The sequence below is a fragment of the Taudactylus pleione genome, unplaced genomic scaffold (genome assembly GCF_031769625.1).
Source record: "Taudactylus pleione unplaced genomic scaffold, aTauple2 ptg000201l, whole genome shotgun sequence".
NCBI classification, from domain to species: Eukaryota; Metazoa; Chordata; class Amphibia; order Anura; family Myobatrachidae; genus Taudactylus; species Taudactylus pleione.
Window position 1 is genome coordinate 2,123,431 of NW_028284603.1, and position 20,865 is coordinate 2,144,295.

General features: G+C 43.4%; 1 protein-coding gene across 1 annotated transcript in view; it reads left to right on the top strand.

Annotated features, from left to right (window-relative positions):
* The window catches only part of LOC148518155 (uncharacterized), a 798,612-nt gene that overhangs the window by 593,842 nt on the left and 183,905 nt on the right, over positions 1 to 20,865 (top strand). The window lies entirely within an intron of this gene.

Below are 20,865 nucleotides of genomic sequence, written 5' to 3' on the forward strand. Positions count from 1 at the left end.
ATAAATTCAATACAATATAATCAGCGCTCAGGTACAAGTATATTTTTGCAAGTATCTGAAGGGGCTGCCAGCATAAGAAAGGAGTCCCACCATTAAAGAATTAAATAGGTGAAAGGTAAATGCGGCACTCGCTTCAGATGTTGTTATCTGGCCCGAGAGTTCCCATATTAAGTATGGTTCCAAAAATGGGTGAATAGATATGATTATGATAGTCTCACTGTGTCCTCAAATTTCCTTCAATAGTGAGATGTTCATATTTTCAAGCATGAAATAACTCTTGCTGAATTCCAGCTTTTACAGTCACAGATCCAAAATCCTTTAGGATGGTCCCCCGGGGAGCAGAGAGGGAGGGGAGCGAGTGCTAATTACCCGGGCTCTGGGTCTGAAGCCGCCCCCCCTCCCTCTTACCTGTCAGCAGCCCAGCACACGCTGCTGTGCCTACTCTCCTCTGCCTGAGGGGGGGAGCAATCACAGTGATCGCACCCCCCCCAGATTTGCGCAAGGCTGAAGGCTCACAGTGCCCCCCTCTCCAGCGAAAGCAAACTGCAAATAGAGTTTTATTGTTGTCATGGCCATGCCTCCCACAATTAGACCAACCCCACCCCCCCAGTAGTAATGGGGCTCGGGCCGGCTCTCTACTGCCCTGGTGGCTGAGTTTTTCCCAATAGGTATAGTACATTACTTCTATGTTAGAACTGACTTTTTTTTTTTGTTCCCACCAATGTCTCATTAATAACTGCACAGAATGGGTCCACCAGAAGATAATAAATACTCCCCTCTCATCTGAATACCAGTGCTCATACCAATTTCATAGCACCTCATGGATCAGGATAGGGACAGTATCAGGTTCAATAGACACTAGTAGTAAGCACAGAGATGAGGGTTGGTAATGTTTTTTTACTCATCCATCTGATATACTCTTTGCTTGTATGTACCATTATCATTCCGCTGTGGTGTGAATGGGAGTGAGTGGCCCAGTATGTGTGTGCAATAGGATAAATCACACCAGGGCCGTAACTAGGGTAGTGCGGGGTACCGCAGGCAGGGGGCGCTGTTTGGGCCTGTCAATTTTCTGTTTATTATCATTGTCACTTGTAGCTCTCTCTTCTTTTATCCCCAGCATGTCCTGGCCTCCCCTATCTCTTCCCTGACCCTTCCCCACGAGGCCATGGCCCTTTTTTGGGGTGTTTTGTCTTATGTCCCTATTTGAAAAATAGGGGGGAGGGGGTGCCAATGCTCTCTCTGGCACAGGGCACCAAAAAGTCTAGTTACGGCTCTGAATCACACTATGGCCCAGATTTATCAACAAGTGATATTCTTGTTATCACTCATTACAAATCTTAAATGGTGCTCCAACCAATCAGCTTCTAACTGTCATGTATTTGAAAAATGACAGTTAGGAGCTGATTGGTTGGAGCACCATTTAAGATTAGTAATGTGTGATAACCAGAATATTACTTACTTGTAAATAAATCTGGGCCTATGTGTTATATAAACATATTTATTGAAAAAATTAACTTAACATTAATGATGTATAAACCAATGAACTGGACATTGTAGTGAGAACAGGTCCATTGGTATACTAATGAGCATGCCCAACGTGTTTCATCCCAAATACTCAAAAATCAGTCCCATATACAATACTCAGAAATCTCGAAAGTCCCATGTAAAGGTTCAGCCCTATAATAAATCACAAGTAATGGAAAAACCTTAAAAGTCAATTCAAAGTTTAAACTTGCAATCCACCCTAAAACGACACACTCTGAAAAAATTCAACTGTATTAGATGAGCCTGTGAACAGGTAACTGTGTTCCAATAAGATCGCATCCAGAGGGTGCGCAAAGCAGTATTTCCCAATATTGGTGGGTGCAACCTCTGTTCTGTAAATCTGAGTGAAGATATTATATGAGGAATCTTAGAGGTTTCATAAATCATTGTACAGTTTTAGCCTTGTTGATGATCCAAGAAAAGGAAATTTTAATGTATGAACTTATGATGCATAAAGAATATAATTATGGGACAATGTGTCACAACATCAAAAATACACTAATATGCTAAAATTAAAAGGAGTGGGCTAAATTCAATAATGTAATTCAATATGCACAAATATACTATTACCCGTAACTTACCATAAGCAAACAATTAGATCATAGTAGTCATTTTTCAAGCATACTTTAGAAACTTGGCCCCACGTTACTTTGAGTGACAGCAGATGGGAAGCTATTGCTCTGTCTGCTAGCCTCCCCTCTTTGATGCCAGATGGCCTCTCCCATCCCTCCTCCTCATTGGCTAGCTGTAGTGCTGAGCAGGCTGGGTGGAAGGCTTCTCTGAGAAAGACAATGGAGAAGGTGACGATTGGCTCCTGCGTCTAGCGACATCATGACACCACCTTGGGAGGGTGGAGATTCACTTTAACGCACCTTGCCTAGCTTGGCAGGGGTGGGGTCAGGCTCTGGTTAGCTGGAGGAGTGAAACCCCATGTTAATGTAATCAGTTGTGGAGAGACGTGGGCGGCCTGAGAGACATTTGTGCCATGCGTACTGAGGATCCCGCACAGCCACTTCCAGCTGACATTTTCCATCAAGGCCTAAAGCCAGTGCTGGGAGAAGTTTACGTGGCAGGTCTGCGCTGCCTGGTTTCGCTGCTCTGTGCCCAAGAAGGCGGAAGAGGGGCCGCCCAGAGCTCAGCACTGTTATTGTGTCTCTTCTGCCTGTTTGTTTCCCGGCTCTGCCCACACATGATCTTTGCCCCCCTTCAGCCTCTTCCATCCGGATGTTTATGGACTGCTGCTGGGGCTGCATCCACCCAGCTCCCACCCATGTGCGCCATCCTTCCCTCCCTGCGAGTCACCAGGGCCAATGCAGCTGCTATTGATTCCCCATCTACTGTTTGGGGGGTGAGCTGCTCTGAGCATCGGGCATACCACTGGGATCTACCTGGCCAGCATATCCATGTTGACTTCTGTATCCAAAACTTATCCGGGAAACTTTCCTGGGAACATCAGATCATGCACAGAGGACCGGACACTCAAGTAGTGATCGGGACCGCCCTACAGTAGGTCGCTGTCTCCTTGTCATTGAATAAAATTAATAAACACTTTCACTTGTATTTATGTTCGCGATAAACTCAAGAACTACTGAAGTTTTGAGGCTTAAGGATAGAGAAACCATTCCTGCACCTTTTTTGTAACCCCGGTATTTGTAATTGAAAAAAATCTCAATCCTGGGATTAAATTGTACAAATATACCCCCTCCCTGGTTTCCTTTTCACCCGTACCCCCTCGGCATCACTCTTCCTCCACTCTCCCATTTTACTTACCTTAGTCACACAGTGGTGGTCAGAAGGGGCTTACCTTGTCAGCAGGTACCTTGTCAGCAGGTGCATTGTCCGGTTATCTCGCTGGAGTCCTGTGATTCGGCTGCTCTCAGTCACCCAGCCTGAGAGTAAATGCATCATGGGACTCCGTCTATTCTATGGGTAGCTAGAAAAGCCTGAGAGTGACCGGAACCGAGAAGATAAGTATTATCTCTCCGCCCCCAGCCCAATCCACAGTGTGTTTTGAATCCTGTAATATCCGTGATTTAATAATTAATTTTAATCCTGGGTGTTTTTGGGACTCAAAAATGTCCAGGATCCCAGGATTCACTTCCCTACATTGGGATCTTCATTAATTGCTACATAGGTGGAGTGGGTGCATGTTATATTAAAGGGGAGTTTGTTTGGATAACCAAGGCAAGTTTAGTCATCCATTATTATCCTGTTTAAGTTGTCATCCATTAAGAACCGCTTTAAGTTAAGTCATCCGTTATTAGCAAAGATACATTTGAAATATTAGGGCTACAATACATTTCCAAAACTGATGTCTGTATTTTCACAAATACGTATAGTCACATTTTGCACTTCATTTATTAGATTTTATATTTGCTATAAACCGCACTATTAGTAAATAAAAACGGCAATATTTTTATTATAAATACCAGATGTAATGGTTCAATAAAAACAAGTAAATGAAAACTCCTGTTTATATAGGAGTAATCGCCACATATCTGTATTACATCATTATTATTAACTTTCATATGATTCAAACAGCTGTAATACATTAGCAAATCTTTTAACACCTCGATTTACATTTACACTTTCACGTTGACACTGCCATAAATTGCTGTGCGCTTTCTATAACATTTATAAACATTTCCATTTGATTTCTACTGAATGCCGTCTAGATTAATGCATTAAAGGAGCATCAAAAACACATGTGCGCTTTTCTGCATTTCCACTAGTACATTATAAACATGGATGAAGCCTAATAAGAGATCCTGCCAAAGCTGCATTGTTGTTGTTTTTATCTAATTTTTACATTATTACACTTTTATCATTATAACAATTTCATTCCATCCTATTTTGCATTAAATTAAATGATTGTTAGCATGTAGTGTGTTAGTATATTGAGTGTATTTAGTTATTTACCTGTATAAAAACTTGAAAAATGTATTTTGTTTAAGAAATTTTAATTAAATTGTTTTATAAATGTAAATTCAATTCTCTCTCTCTGGGGGAGATGTTCCGAACCTTGGACAAAGATCAAGTAGATAAGGTGCCCAAAGCAACCAATCAGCTTCTATCTGTCAGATATCTAGCACAGGGGCCTATTTATCATACCTAAAGTTTCTCTGGAGGTTATTAGGTTTAGAACTCGCATGGAGTTCTACCAAATTCCCGGAGGAATTCACCATTCCTCCTCTCCATAACTATCTATTCCGAAAAGCTGTCATTTTTGCGATGACAGCTTTTCGGGAAATAGATAGTTTTCCCTCTCTGCTCTAACTTACCACAGCTGGAATCCGTGCTGCGCATGCGCTGTTACACCTGTAAACCAGCGCATGCGCAGCACTGCCTACAGATACGGTAAGTTTGTGTCCTCCCCTCCGCTGACCTGCCCCCCCCCCACTCACCTACCCCTGTTCAGCACTTACCTGTCCGCGCAGCAGCCTCCGGCTCCGTCTGCTATGCTGTCATGTGTTCTCCCAGCAGACCACAGTACTGTTTAGAAAAAAAATAAAAAAAAAGTTTTTTTTTTCTAAACTTTATTGAGTTCTCCTGGGAGAACACGTGACAGCATAGCAGACGGATCCAGAGGAGAGACCAGAGTGCCGGAGGGAGACGCCGGGGGACCTGCCCAGCTGGAAGCAGGTAAGTGATACCTACTATACGCCACCTCACAGTGGCGGATAGTAACACCATCAAATTCTGAAAATACATAATTTTCGGAATTTGATGAATACCATAATTTTCATATATCCATACTATATATTCATATTTACTCTAGAACCAAGTGAATAGATGATGCAGAATTGAACGTTTGAGGAAAAGTGACTGGGCTGTAATGGCGCCTTCTCACGTAGACCGTACAGTAAAGGACGTGTATAAATACACCTGTTTCCAGGCGTATCATTTGCACCAACTACTATACCCTGATGATATGACCATTACTAAGCCAAGTGTACGGACAGGGGTGAGCAGACTACAAAGATGATACAACCCTGCATACGGTGGGGTAAAATCTCTGTGCACGCAATATGAGAGCGTATATGGACGATTTGCATTCCAGTCTGCGTCAATCCCTTCGTCAGTAACTACAGTTTCTAATGTTGTAGCGTCACTTGTAGGAGCCTGATTCAGAGATGTGCGCTAATGCCATCGCCGCGGCGATCTCATGTGCAACTGCTGTGCAAAAATATGGAAATGTTTCCTGCACTGAGGAATGTACTGAGGCGCCCACCTGCAGCTTCACATGTCCAAGCATCTGCGCACACAGACGCAGCACCTGTCGCAAATCCTTCAATGATCGGACTTCTGAGTGGCCCTATGGCCGCTAGTACTGAGATGCCGGAGCCACTTTCACTGTATATGGGATCGCAGACGTAGGATTTCACACGCCCCGAAAATGGACGGAACACGCCTGCATTTTTTTTTCACCACTCCCTGTTACCTCCCCCAAACTCTCCCTGACTGTTAATCACTCTATGAATAAATAGTTGCTACGAGCGACTACAGTAATGTATCTTGTAACTACGACGCATGCGCAGACATCCGATAATCGCTCAATTGCGTAAACATGGGAATAGCGAATCAGACCCTTGGTGATGTGGGCTCAGGCTCCGTTATAAAAATGACGTATTTAAGAACCCACTAAGGTGGAACTGTAACCTATACTGTAAGTACCTGTCACTGGCCTACAGTAGCCACAATTAAGTGTTTTGTGATGAATGAAATTGCAGTGTATCATTTTATATAATGTTAAATAACATTTATTTTCTGTAGGAAGCTCCGAGCAAATGGAGTTATTTGTAACATGTATTCCACAACAGGAATAACCCCTTATAAATATGATAATGCACAACAGTAAATGATGCACCAATGCTATTGTTTCTCCTGTGCTATTCCAGAATGTATAAACATGCACAAACACTATTTACATTTTATTCTCTAGCATCACATTACAAAACTTCCCGAGTGTTTAATTCCTGACGAAAAATAAAATTTCAAGTGCATTCGATAGTTTTACAGCTATAGGTAATTACTTGCCAAAATACACTCTGTAGCATTATGCTGACAAAACACACATTACCATTAACAATTACTGTAGGAATACAAAACAACAATTAGAGAAGTTGTCAGCGATACTGTAAAATAAACTGCAAAATATTATAAGTAAGAGCTTGCAGTTTGCATTTACAAAAAAAAAATCCACCAGACGCGTTTCTACTTCCAAGGCCCAGCAAATCCTGTCAGCTGTTTGTTGCTTGGTAATATGGATCTTTGCAGAACTACAAGCAGCAGCATGCTCATGTCTGCCATAGCATGGAGTTTTTTAGAACCCTGATAAAACAGAGGTCCTGATGATTGGTCACAAGACAAGGCTGAAGCATAGCCAACCAACAGGACTACAAAACACTGAAAATGTGCGGAATCTTGGTGTTGTCCTGGATTGTGGCTTGACACTTAAACATCAGGTATCAGCCACAATCAAATCCTCATTCGATTATCTGAAGAACATGCCTGAATCAAGCACTTAATTCCACAAGAAGATCTGCCTAAAGTCATACAGTACATGCATTTGTATCATCATGCATTGACTACTGCAACGCCCTCTACCTGGGTCTCCCAGCAAAATAATTGCACCGCTTGCAGATCGTACAAAATGCAGCTTCCAGGCTATTAACCAACCAGCCCCGTTCCAGCCACATAACACCCATTCTCTACTCCCTTCACTGGCTGCCAGTAAGATGGCGAATTGTTTTCAAGATTGGCTTACTGACTTTCAAAGCCCTACATGACCAAGTCCCAAGGTACCTGAATCAGCTCCTGATCCCTTACTGGAAAAGACAAAACAGTGGTGCACCTATTCAATCAGGGATCTTTAAGTCCACAGCTGCTGACTCACAGAGGAAACTGCCACAAATTCTCTCAAAAGAAACAGAGATAAATATAAGTGTTTCTGCGCTAATGTTCACTAAAGCACAATTCAATATTCAGAAATCTGTTAAATTCAATTATTTATTCATAGTGAAATACATATAAAAATAGAACTGCTGTTCCTGTATTAATAAATGTACAATCAACACATAAAATATTGCAACAGTGTACCAAAAATGAATAAATTAAAAATCCCAATATCAAAAAGAATTTGCAGGTATAGTGAGTACACAGATAGTTGGATTCTCTCTTGAACAAAGAAATGTCTGTGAACACTCTTATTTGAAAGTGTCACAGTGTATATACAGTGATAGTCTCATTTCCCAATTCCCAAGGGGGCAAAATTAGCAGAGAATGTCTTATAAGCACAAAGCACTCACCGCTCCCCTGTCTGCTAAACAGTAGTCATCCAGAAATCCCGGAGTGCTCGTGTGATATATGGATATTGATATAAATGCAATGTGCCTCTTTTCAAGAGAGAATCCAACTATCTGTGTGCTATACCTGCAAATTCTCTTTGATATTGTGATTTTGAATATATTAATTTTTGGTACACTGTCGCAATATTTTATGTGTTGTTTGTACATTTATTAATACAGGAACTGCAGTTCTATTTTTATATGTATTTCATTATGAATAAATAATTGAATTTAACAGATTTCTGAATATTGAATTGTGCTCTAGTTAACATTAGCGCAGACACACATATTTATTTCTGCTCCCTTACTGTCCCACTCGATTACTGCGATCATTTCACAAAGGACTATTAACAGTACCTAGAGTTTCCTGAAATTCATTTGGGGGCCGAGCTTTCAGCTTTGTGGGTCAGACTCTATGGAACTCACTTCCCCGCACATTTCGAGAAGCCTCCACTCTAGAATCCTTCAAAAATAGACTCAAGACTTGCCTGTTCACCCAAGTATCTCAATAATGTCCCTTGTTAAGCTTGTTTTGTATTTTGTGTTGTGAAGGAAAATGTAAAGCACTTTGAGTCCTATTAGGAGAAAAGTGCTATATACTGTAAATACCATTATTAATTTAATGAACCATATAAGCTTTTAGCCCATTGTTAAGGGACACCAAATCCCTACACTAGCTTATATGCTTAGCACACCACTAAATTACAGGTTAATTTAGAGTGTGACAATAGAACTGCAATAGATTTGTCCTACAGCACAAAGCATCATGGACAATCTAAGAACATAGAACATTACTTCATCCAAGAGTTAGTGGAAAGGAACGCTGTCAGTGTCACCATTGTAGCGAGTGAAGATAACATCACTGATGACAAAGGGACTGACATCTTAATTTCTAAGTGTGTTCTTAAAGATGTATATACCGGAATACATTTGATATGTATCATTGTTTTTGATGCATAACCAAAAGGTTTCTGGTTACAAGATGGACTTTGCCAAATCATTATAGAGTAAAGTGTGAAATCTGTTTTAATGTAACCAGAGACAACCCAGAGCGAGGGGGTGTTAGAGAGTAGTGCACTCCAGCACTGTCTCCTTTCTCTACCATACATGCTGGGCACTAGGACCCAGAGCCAGCGGTAGGCACGAACTCCGACCTGGTGACATTACCACTGGGCTACTGCTCCATACTTGCCTATGCTCCCGTAATGGCCATGAGGCTCTTGAAAATCAGGTGGTGCTCCCGGCCACTCAGAAAGTGGGTAAGTCTTCCATACCCTCCTCCTTATTGCATTGAGGTTTTACACACAAAATAATTGGGTTCATCCAATTGACCTATTTCTCTGTTCGCCCCACTCTGATTGGATGTGGGTTGTTTAGAATAATCATCAATAGAGTCACACATGGAGCAGTGTCTAAGATTACCAAATTTTCTGACCAAATCTGAAAATATATTTATGGTCAGGGGAAAAGCAAACCATCGCCATCAGACAAGTGCTAGCATATTGAACTAGTTAAAATTTTCCTATTAGCATTGTTTTTTGAGTAGTTATTTGACTTTACCTCTTAATTTAACATCAATAAAACTTCTTGCAGACATAAATAAAATGTTTCAAGACAAAGTGATTGTGTAAGAGGCACTAATCCTGATTGACAAGTAGATTTTGTTAAATCAGAAGCATAAAGAATGTCTGCATCAGTTTATGTATTATACATTGAAGTTACTGACTGGTGCCGCTGCCTTATACAAGCTTGCAGCAGATGTAATTTGAAATTCAACAAAAACTAAATTTAGTCTACCCTGAAAATCCACCATTTTTGCACAAAGTGATCCACTTGGCTGCCTTACAATAAATATTCTTTACTTCTATGATATGCAGAGACATTATATTGTTCTTTTTAAAATTAAAATGTTGCCATTAAAGGTCATTTGCGTACTGCTAAAGTAACGCTTTCTTCTTTAAGTGCATCTATATTTTCTGGGATTTGCCTGGATTTGCTGGCCAAGTTGGTGGATTTGCAAGGATGCAAGAGTTGTTGCTGGCCAATGGGGGAGTTGGTCAGGTTGAGGGAGTTCCTTGATCTGTGTGGATTAGATGAATTACATTTGCCAGGTTGTATAAAAACAAAATTTCAATTGGTAGAGTGGGATATGTAAATTGAATAAATGGCTGGAGAGCGCTTAATTTCAGGGGTATCCCCTAATTTTTGAATAAGAGTGCTCAATGTCTTAGCCCCTGCAAAAGAACTTGCATTCTTCTCCAACTCTGAGTACCGGAGATTTTTCAGGGCTGTGCTGTAGATCCAGATAGAGATTTTCTTTGTAGAAAGAGGAAATTGACACCTGAATGCTCAGCCTATCAAACTTCAGCCCCTTTGTTAATTTCAACCTTTGCTTTTTAATATTCCTTAAGCTGGGTACACACCTGACAGATATATCTGCCGATGACGGTTGTTCATACACACTGAACAACCATCATCTGTCATCTGGCCATGGGTCCCACTGGGTAGGGGTCACATCGCACACCCCTCCCCGCGGCCTCTGCTTCAAGTGTATGAATGGTAGGCTGATTGCCTGTACACACAGCATGATAGACAGTTATATCTGCCAGACGGCTGTGTAGTCGTTCACAGATATATCGCTGGTACACACTGGCCGAAGGGCATGCAATATATTGGCCGATCAATTGATTGGCCAATATATCTGCCAGTGTGTACCCAGCGTTAGCTGCGCCTCTTTTCAGCCATCTCTTCCTATCAGAGCAAACGTTTCCACTCCTCATAGACGTCACCATTTTGAAAACAAAAACCCATGGGCTCATAATATTGGCAGCTTCATAAAATACTCCTTGTGTTATATTTCACAACACTCATGAGGTTTATTTTGGAACTGGAGGCCAGAATATTCAATATGCTGAAAGTGTTACATCTAGTGTAGTACGCATAGCTATAAACACTCCACTATGGAGAACTTATTTCTGGTTCTATATGATTATACAATGAGTATAGGATGTTACCAGCCATTCATGGAGAATCTGTCCATTACTACATCACTTACAGAACACTCGTTTTCAGGTTGGAATGTGAGAAATTAAAGTCTGTGTGGGTTCCTCTTGTGTGACCCTTGGTCATTTCAATGAGTTTCATTTAAGTATTGATAATTCATGCTGTGGGGGACATCATATTGTATTACTTATGCTTTTAAATTGGGTTTTTATCTCAAATTATATGAAAATTTAGATTTTTAAATCCATCTAGATTATAGATGCAGTCTTTAATGTAAAGCACTTAAAAATAAATATATCCTATCATCAAATGAAAAAAAGATGAACAAATGCTCATAACGCCATAAATAATGTATTTCGTTCTCTGGATAGTAGGCACCCTTGCTGAGAGCTTATATTTCCCACCATGGCGTCTTCGTCTCTATACTAGCTCATGATTCCATCTGAGAGCCACATGACTGTTGTAGATCTTCGAAGCCAGACAAGGGACATTGATTTTGCGTTTATCCAGTTCTTTGTAGACTCCTATCAATGACTGTCATGTTGTAGTATATATTGTAACCAACTTGGACCTACAGTAAAAGGATGCAATTGACCAAAATGTCCAGTCACAATCACCGATTTATGGTTCCATCATTACGAACAATGGTGCCAAGATGTACAAACACAATATGGAATGTGTCCAGAACGTGCATGTATACTTCAGCTGATCAGAAGAAACTACTTTAGGCTTCATTGACAAATCCATACTGCATTATATCTTCTTTAGCCTCCTTCCGTGACGCTGCTTTCAATATCATATTTATGCAACCAGTGATAAAGGTTCATTTCAAAACATGGCAGCTGTACTAAAACAATGAGAAGAGTTAGGGAGCATTCCATGCTGTTCCCTATGTATAACATAACTCTGTTCTAAAGGAAAAGGTGTTTAAGGGTAAAAGTCATTTGCATGACAGTCTTTGAGTCCACTGTGTGTCGCAGCAAAAGACCCAAGCTTGTGCTGACACAAAATAGCCACCTCCAGACAGTTGTGAGGTCTGGACCCACTCCCTGACCATAAACACCAGTGACCAGGCTTATGTGTGCTTCACCTATGGGAGCGAGCTGTTGTTAATGGCACTCAGTCGTGACGAGGTGTTTATTGATATGGGACATAGGGTACCAGATGTAGGGCACCTCAGGAATAAAGTAGGATCTAAATTCATAGACACAGAAGACAATAACAACGTCAAGCAAGCTTTCGTCTGGCAGATACAGCACCAACTCAAAATCCAGTAGAGTCTAAGTCAGGGGTGGGCAATAAGCGGTCCTCCAGCTGTTGTTGAAATACAAATCCCAGCATGCCTTGCAACAGTTTTAGCATGGACAAATAGCAAAACTGTGGCAGAGCATGCTGGGATGTGTAGTTCTGCAACAGCTGGGAGGCCGCTTATTGTCCACCCCTTTTCTAAGTCAAGGTCAGGGCAGACAGATAACAGGCAAGATTGGAAGTTGGTACTGTCAAAGTATGAGAACCACAAGTAAGAGCAGACCAAAGTGCACAATAGGACTATGTTTAGGCCTATCAGTCACATGATCCTTGTTGGTCATGTACATCAACTGTGATTATCTATCTATCTACAGTATCTATCTATCCAAACTAGAAGAATGAGAAGAGTTGAGGTAAATTCCCATCTATATGCCCCTAAAAACATGGCAACATCTTAATTCAAAAATAATCTATTAGATGTAGAAATTAATGCTTAGCTTTTGAAAGCCAGAATCTTCAGTATGTTTGTCAAAGTCAGCATAGGCCTTCGGTCAGCAACCTGCCCCCTCATTTAACATAGTATCAGCCTATAATCTTACAATTCCCATCTTATACTGTATATGCTTATACTGCTTCTGAAGACGTGTTATCTTGCCAGCTCGAAAATCCATAATCATCCACATTTGAAGTGTTTTTGCCTCATAGAGGTATACAGCTGAGGGAGTCGTTGTTTCAAGTATCATCAATGAAAGGTTTAGCTTGAGACTAACCTGTTAGCTATGGAAACATTCATATGCATCAATCCCTGCATCCCACTGTACTACAGTATATACAACAAAGACCCATATCCTACAAGTGATTAACCAGTAAAGATGGGATGGGGTGGATTTAATCATGCAGCTCTGTGGCGATTGAAGTGATGGGAGCCAAGTAAAACCAGCCCGAGGGGAAAGGGGCCCGAGGGGAAAGGGGCGATCTGGGTCTGATTGTAGTTAGGATTCTAAATGAAATCTGCTCCTCTATATGCTGTATGACATCAGCATTCCTGTTTTCTTATGATGCACCTTCCTTTTAAGTTTCTTTTTTCCTCCTAAAAATTGACAGCGGTGCAAGTTTTTTTTTTTTTATATCAACGAAAATGTGCCATGAGTAACCTGTTCGCTATGGAAACATTGCATATGTGTCACTCCAAGTTATATGCATGTATCTCTTATACAGCAATGTGGCATAGTCGTTTGTGGGTCATCTCCCTGATGATATTCATTGCATTGACTTTTAATGATATGTTTTATTGTGAATAACAAACGCTCCCTTTTCTAATTATACTGCATGGGGATGTATTTATTACTTAGTATTCAGTCTGCAAGTCCATCACTGTTCTTAGCTGATTACAGTAGTGGGAAATGGGTTTTGTCAGCACAGAACGGATTCCAAATGAAATCAATTAATTACGATTCTATCATACCCGCGAGTAAGTGTGAGTGCCTCCGGACTCGCAGGTTTTTGTTTTCAGCCCCATAGGACTGCGAGCAAAAATGTGCACGAGTGCAAGCCACGAGGGGGGCAAGTTTCATTGGGTGCGGGGGTGAATTCATTGAATTCCCCCCAAAGTGTAGTATTTGTTAACTAAGTCATCGCCCATCCTTTATTTGTCCATATTTGAACCCTTTGGCACTCCGGGACGGATTAAGGGCCACTTTGGCCTGGGCCTGAAAATGATCAAGGGCCTATTGGTAGAAGCAGAGGAGATGTGACATTGTTTAGAGAGTGCTTGCCCCGGGCGCCATGGATCCACACTATACCTCTGAGTGCACCCCATATGCTATCAGCCCCACTGTCTCCCTAAATACATAAAAGTAGAAAAATTGCATAATTTTTGTGCGGAAATTTGAAATGATGTGAGTTATAGCCGACCGTGTGGCCAGCTGGACGGCTGGTCGTCAGCATATTGTCATGATGGGCCTATTTTTATGTGGATGCCTGAAGCTGTCGTCCCATCCGCCCCATTGGTAATCTGGTCCTGCTGGCACTGTGTTTTCTAGATAATGTCAAATGGGTATTTTATGTAATTTTCCGTCTAGCTTTTCAAAGACTATTTAAAGCCACCAGGTACAACAAGCACATTTCAGCATTCACAGACCAGTTTCCCCTTCATGTACCTCTAAGCCATGCAAACAGAGACACAATTTTCCACAAGTACAATGATACCGCCTCAGTGGCATATGTAACTGATGAGGTGTTACTCATGGCTGATTATGATTACACATATGCTCAAAATACTTTACATGTCTTTAGATTGCATTTAGTAGGATTTGAATTTAGGTCAAAAGCACCCAGCTTAATAAAAAGCATTTCCAGATGCCCTAAATGTTTATTGTCAGACTTTAAAGAGTTTTATATTGTCCAGATACAGTAAGTATAATATAGAACTGATGGGCTGAATTACAGTATACAGCGTTAGCACGGCAGATCTGGTTGTCCCACCTGGTAAATTACACTGTTATCATCAGGAGCAGAAAACAACCTGTATATCTGCAATATGTCACAGAATGTAATTGCTAGATGCACGTTGATTGCTAGAAATAGCAGTCATGGACTCCTATAATTTTAGACCATTTACACTAAGAAATAAAGTAAGGGGGGACTTTAGAAGTCACCAGGAAAATTCCATGTCATGGGTATCTCAGGTTTTTTTTTAAACCAATATGAAAGATCATGGCTTACTCTTAATTTACTGTGGAGAGTATATATTACGTGATTCTGTAATTACTTTAAATCAATGGAAAGAACCATGGAAAGAACAGCAAATTATCCCTGCTTCTCCAAAGTCGCCCAAATCTAGTATCTCCCATGGCAGCATAGGCTTCTGACCAGTCCACAGCTCAATCCTGCTTTTATGTAAACTTACACAGTATGTACAGTATATGTATTCATGGCTCATTTTACATGGAGATAGAACAACACCTCTTCATACATAGAGGGAGATGTATCAAAACTTGCAGAGAGATAAAGTACCAGCCAATCAGCTTCTGTAATTTTTTGAAACACATGGGTCTATTCAGCATCACTTTATATGAAAGCAGGTGCTTTTGTCTAAATTAAGTGTCAGGGGCATTCATAAAATTCTGAAAAAGCATTTTTTTCAGAACGTGGTGGTGTTACTGTGATGGTGTACAGCCCCTGAGTATCTTCACAGGCAGCCAGCAGAGGGATCAGATCCATCCCTGCTGTATCTGCATAACTCCGGGAGCTGAGAGCTCCAGGACACCGCAGCCCTGTGTCTTCAGACCCCACACTGCCTCCTACTCCGACTCACCTGCTCACGTTCCTCCTCCCGTCCAGACTCCATGGTGCAGCTCCAGGTAGAGAGAGGAGACAGGTGAGAAGAAACAGGGGGAGAGACGACAGAGCGGAGACCGGTGAAAGGATGTGGGGGGATGGAACGCAGCAGCAGGGGAGGAGAGATGACACCAAGGAAAGGATGTGGTGGGATGGGACGCAGTTGTATGGGCAGGAGAGATGACACAGAAGACACCCTGGGGAGAGGACAGAGCAGATACAGTGGAAAGGATGTGTGGGGGACAGGACACAGAAGCAGGAGGAGGAGAGATGACACAGAAGACATCCTGGGGTGAGGACAGAGCGGGGAAAGGATGTGGGGGACAGGACACAGAAGCAGGAGAGATGACACAGAAGACACCCTGGGGAGAGGACAGAGCGGACACCGGGGAAAGGATGTGAGGGGACAGGACACAGCAGCAGGGAGAAAAGAGATGACACAGAGTCACACCCTGGGGAGAGGACAGAGCGGACACTATGGAAAGGATGTGGGGGGACGGGACGCAACAGTAGGGGGAGGAGAGATGACACAGAGGACACCAGGGAGAGGGAGGGGGTGGGCACAGGAGCACTGATGAGATGATGTGGGGGGATTACACAGGGGTTAGCGGGGTGCACAGACATCGGCAGCTGTGGGGTGGGGGAGACACAGACACCAGCGGCGAGGAAATACATAGGGACACTACAGGTGTAGGGATGAAAAGCTGACTCCGCAAAAAGAGCAACTTTTCGGAAGTGATACTTAGTTAATGATTCATGATGAAGCCTCCGAACATTTTTTTGAACTCAGTGAGTTTAAAACACAATTATCACAAGTGGTAATTATGTAATGATGAAAATTCTCCACAGTCTGTAAAATAACAGTTAGGAGCTGATTGATTGATACTTTACCCCTTCCACTTTATATCTCTCCAAGCTTTGATACATCTCCCCCAAAAACTGCAAACTCAAAAGAGGGAGCATGTGTAAGGGACTAGAGCTAGGGGGGATTACAGGCTGTCTGCAACTTTTTAGGGATTCAGGGCACGATTCTGAGTCGCACACAAAGCAGCTGCAAACCTGAACGGCCTGTGGAGCCATGTGCTGGTGCAATGATAGGACTTAATGCATATAGATGCACCACTACTTTTCCCTCTACAGCCGCAACCATCATCATTGGTATTGCCACTTTCAGACAGCACCCAGTACATGGTAGGTGTACTGTAACTGGTGCCCCTTCATCCTATGCCTCTTAATTGGATGGAATTCTTGCTACTTGCCCACTACACTCCCCTGACATTACGAGATGGCTCTTTTAAGTGTGCCCCCCCCGTTGTTACCTCCAGTTGCCACCCAGAAATGCCCATTTCATTGATGAAGCGAAACGGCCAGAGATCCGAGTGACCCAGAACCACCTGGTGATATGCAGAGAGGATTATTGGGTCTATTTACTAAGCAGTGTTAGTAGAAGTGAAAAGTGAAGAGTGAAAAGTGATAAGGTGCCAGCCAATCAGCTCCTAACTGTCATCTCACAGGCTGTGTTTGAAAAATGACAGTTGGGAGCGGAGTGGCTGGCACCTTATCACTCTTCACTTTTCACTTCTCCTAACACTGCTTAGTAAATAGACTCCTAAATTGCTACTGCGCTGCCTGCTCCGGTTCGGAGCTGTGTGTGACTGCCCAAAATTATATAAACTTCTCTGTACGGAGGTCATGAGCAGCATTTTTCCACCGATTGGTTCAAAGTCAATGACATTGAGCTTGTAATATCCCAGGAAGGGGGAGTCCAAAGCCTGCATACAGCCAACCTTAGGAGGACATAATGCTGCAGTACAGGCAAGTGCTACTGTAGATACACTCTATAAGACAGGACATCAAGTGGTGTTATACAGAACAAGGGAACAATATGTGTAAATGGTACAGAAGTAATGATAAATTAAGCAATAGATAGTAGGAGAAAGTTTCCAACAGATGTAATGGGAACATCTGCAGTCAACAAACGTAATCATGCCTGGGCTACACACAGACCTTTGCGGAGGCTAAACCATTAATAAGTGAAAGGGACCAATCAGTCTTTGGCCACAGTGTGTGTAGAAGTGATTTATTTGGAGCAGCCTGCAGCAGGTGCAGCTGATTACCTGTACTACTAACCTACAATAGTGGACTAAAAAGAAATGACGTGCTAGATTGTATTCTCTCCAGACAGTTCATGTCCAATGACCAGTGAAGACTGAAGTACAAGTAGGACTCCTTTCCCTAGAACAACATGTGCTATGTTTTCAAGAGCTCTCAACTTTGGTAATAAATAACTACAGTAGGTGACATTTCCCTGCATGGACCTGATTTAGGGGCTGATTCAGAGATGGGCGCAGATCACACAGCCGCTGCATCTTTGTACCCACTGGCTGTGCAAAATTATGCAAAAGATGCAGGATGCAAGTTATGTAAAAAGACACCCACTGCCGGCTTCTCTGATCCAATGCTGCGTCCGCAGACGCAGCCATCGGATCAACTGCATGGCCATCAAATATCTGAGTAATTCTCAGGTTGCACAGGATGTCCGGTAAAGTCATGCTGTGGAGCCAGTGAAGCTACATCCAAGGATGCAGCCACTGGCTTCGGTATGCTCTGAAAACGGGGCCCACCCCCTCCCCCCATTTTCTTTAACACTGGCCGTCACTGCCTCAGAGCACCAGCAGCATTTCAGTCTTGCTGCAGCTTTTGGGCCACTGCGAGTGACATCGCAGACTCAGATCTGCACATGGGCATTGCAGCTCCCGCATATGTGGAGATCTTAAAACATTGGAGATGGGCATTAACATCAGATTAACCCCTAAATTGGATGTATATGCTGTGGCTATGCACAGTAAGTAGTCCAAACAGGCAATGGCTGCCAGCACTTGCTGGACCTTGTAGCTCCACAGCAGTTCTGAATCTATTAATTATTCTACTGCCTAAGGTGTTTCAGGGTGAGCACCAGGGCTACTATGCACTGGGCTGGGTGCCTCCAGGGGATGGGAACATATGATTTTTGCTCACCTGATCTTCCTAATGATGGGCATACACTCTACAATTATCTGTCAGATATTTATCAAATCTGTCTGGTGGGAAGGAAAATCTGGTCCGTTTTCTAGTGTTTGGGAGCAAATTTCTATTGTCATTTGCTCCCATACATTACCAGGTTTTCATTCCAACCAGCCAGATTGGACAGATATCTGCCAGATAATTGTATAGTGTATGCCTAGCATAAGGATTACAGTTAGGCCCATGTGCATGCTCAGTATAACAAAGCAGGGGTCATTTACATTGCTGTCCACCATCACTGCTAGGGCCCACACCAGCTCTCTGTTCTGCTAAGTTTGTAGTTATGCCCAGTGGCATCACTTGGGTTGGTGTCACCCAGTGCGCTACTTGTGTCCCCATTTTCATGAAGCTGGGGGCTTGCCCAGTGTTCCAGGAACTATTGGGTAGCTCCCAGCCTCTCCTGACTCCCAGCATAGTGTGGATGACGCTCGTCATCCATCATCGCTCCTTGGTGACCCCATCCAAGGCGGTGATGTGGATAGCAGAGCAGCACTGATATTTTGGTGTCATCCCCTCATATGGTCTCACCTGGTGTGGTCCACACACCCCTAGTGATGCCACTGGTTACACCCATGCCATTATTCCCTCACACATGAGTGTTTATTGGTGGCCAACCTGTGGCTCTTCCATTGTTCTGATGCAGCTCCCCTATCGGCTCCCCAGATTGACACTGAATGCCTCCTGTTCAGCTGTTCAGAGGAGACTCGTCCTTTGTTGCAGCAGTCTGCTCCACTCCGGAGGCATGTATGGGTGATGTCATGCCACAAACAGGAGGCAGAGCTCAAGTTGTGACTGAACCTGCATCCACGAGGAGGATGAGGTCACAGATGCTGGTATCTACAACCACGAGGGAGTGTGAGGGAAGGAGGCTGGACTGGAGTGGCCCGGGGATGGAGGGGGGGCTGAAGGGTCTGCTGTTGTGACACATGAGGGTTTGCTGGGGTGACACATGGAGTAGCTGCTTTTGTAACACATGAGGGGCTGCTGGAGTGACAAATGGGGGGCTGAAGTAACACATGTGGAGGGCTGGGGGGGGTTGGTTTGTATTATGCAAATCGGTTTTTTTTGTGTGTGTATTTTTTTGTAGATGTAGCTTTGTCAGTGTATTATTTTTGTATGTGACTTTCTCAGTGTAGATTATGTGGATCTGGCTTGTTTCAGTGTATTTTATGTGGATCTGTTTTTTTCATTATTTTTTATATTGTTCTGGCTTTTTCTTTCCCTTTAATAGTTACCTCCACGGTGATTGTGTGTATGCGCTTTTAAATGCTGGCCATGCTCCTTTTTGCACGTGCGCATGATCTCGGCTCTGTACCTACAGACAGGGGCAGGCTGGCAACTTTTAGCCTGCGGGGCAAGTACAAGACAGTGGCCCTGATTTACCAATAATCACTCCACTCCGTAAACTTTTGGTATTGCGTACAACTATGAATCAGGCCCTCTGCTAATACTCTTATGCAGGCCTCCAGTGGTGCCCCCAGTAGTGATCCCCCCTATGTGGTACCCCCTGTGCAGTGCCCCTTGTGCCCCCAGTAGTAAGCTCCTTATGTAGTGCACCCAGTAGTAGTCCCCCCCTATGCAGTGCTTCCAGTAGTGGTACCCTGTATGCAGTGCCCCTTATATAGTGCCCCCAGTTGTAGTCCCCCCCTATGCAGTACCCCCAATATTGCCCTTTATATAGAGCCCCCAGTAGTGGTCCCCCGATGCAGTGCCCCTAGTGGTAGCCCCCCCCTATGCAGTGCCCCTAGTAGTAGTCTCCTCCCCTTGTAGCGCCCCTAGTAGTAGTCCCCCCTTGTAGTGCCCCTAGTAGTAGTCCCCCCTTGTAGTGCCCCTACTAGTAGTCCCCCCTTGTAGTGCCCCCAGTGGAGGTGCCCCAATGCAGTGCCCCCAGTAGTGGTCCCCCGATGTAGTGCCCCTAGTAATTGTCCCGCCTTGTAGTGCCCCTAGTAGTAGTCCCCCCTTGTAATGCCCCCAGTAGTAGTCCCCCCTTGTAGTGCCCCTAGTAGTAGTCCCCCCCTTATAGTGCCCCAAGTAGTGGTCTCCCCCTTGTAGTGCCCCCAGTAGTGGACCACCTCCAGTAGTGCCCCCCCAGTAGACACACACTTAATAAAAAAAAAAAAAAACACTTACCTGAATCCCTGCTCCCGCCGCCGCTATCAGCACCTTCCGTCCGTCCTCCCGGGCCGGCCCGCTCTGCATTATGGGAGAGACGTCATGACGTCTCTCCTATTACCCACTGAGGGAGCCGGAAGATGGAGCTCATGAGTGAGCTCCACCCCGGCTCCGGCAGTGGGCGCAGCAGTCAATGAGAGTCTGT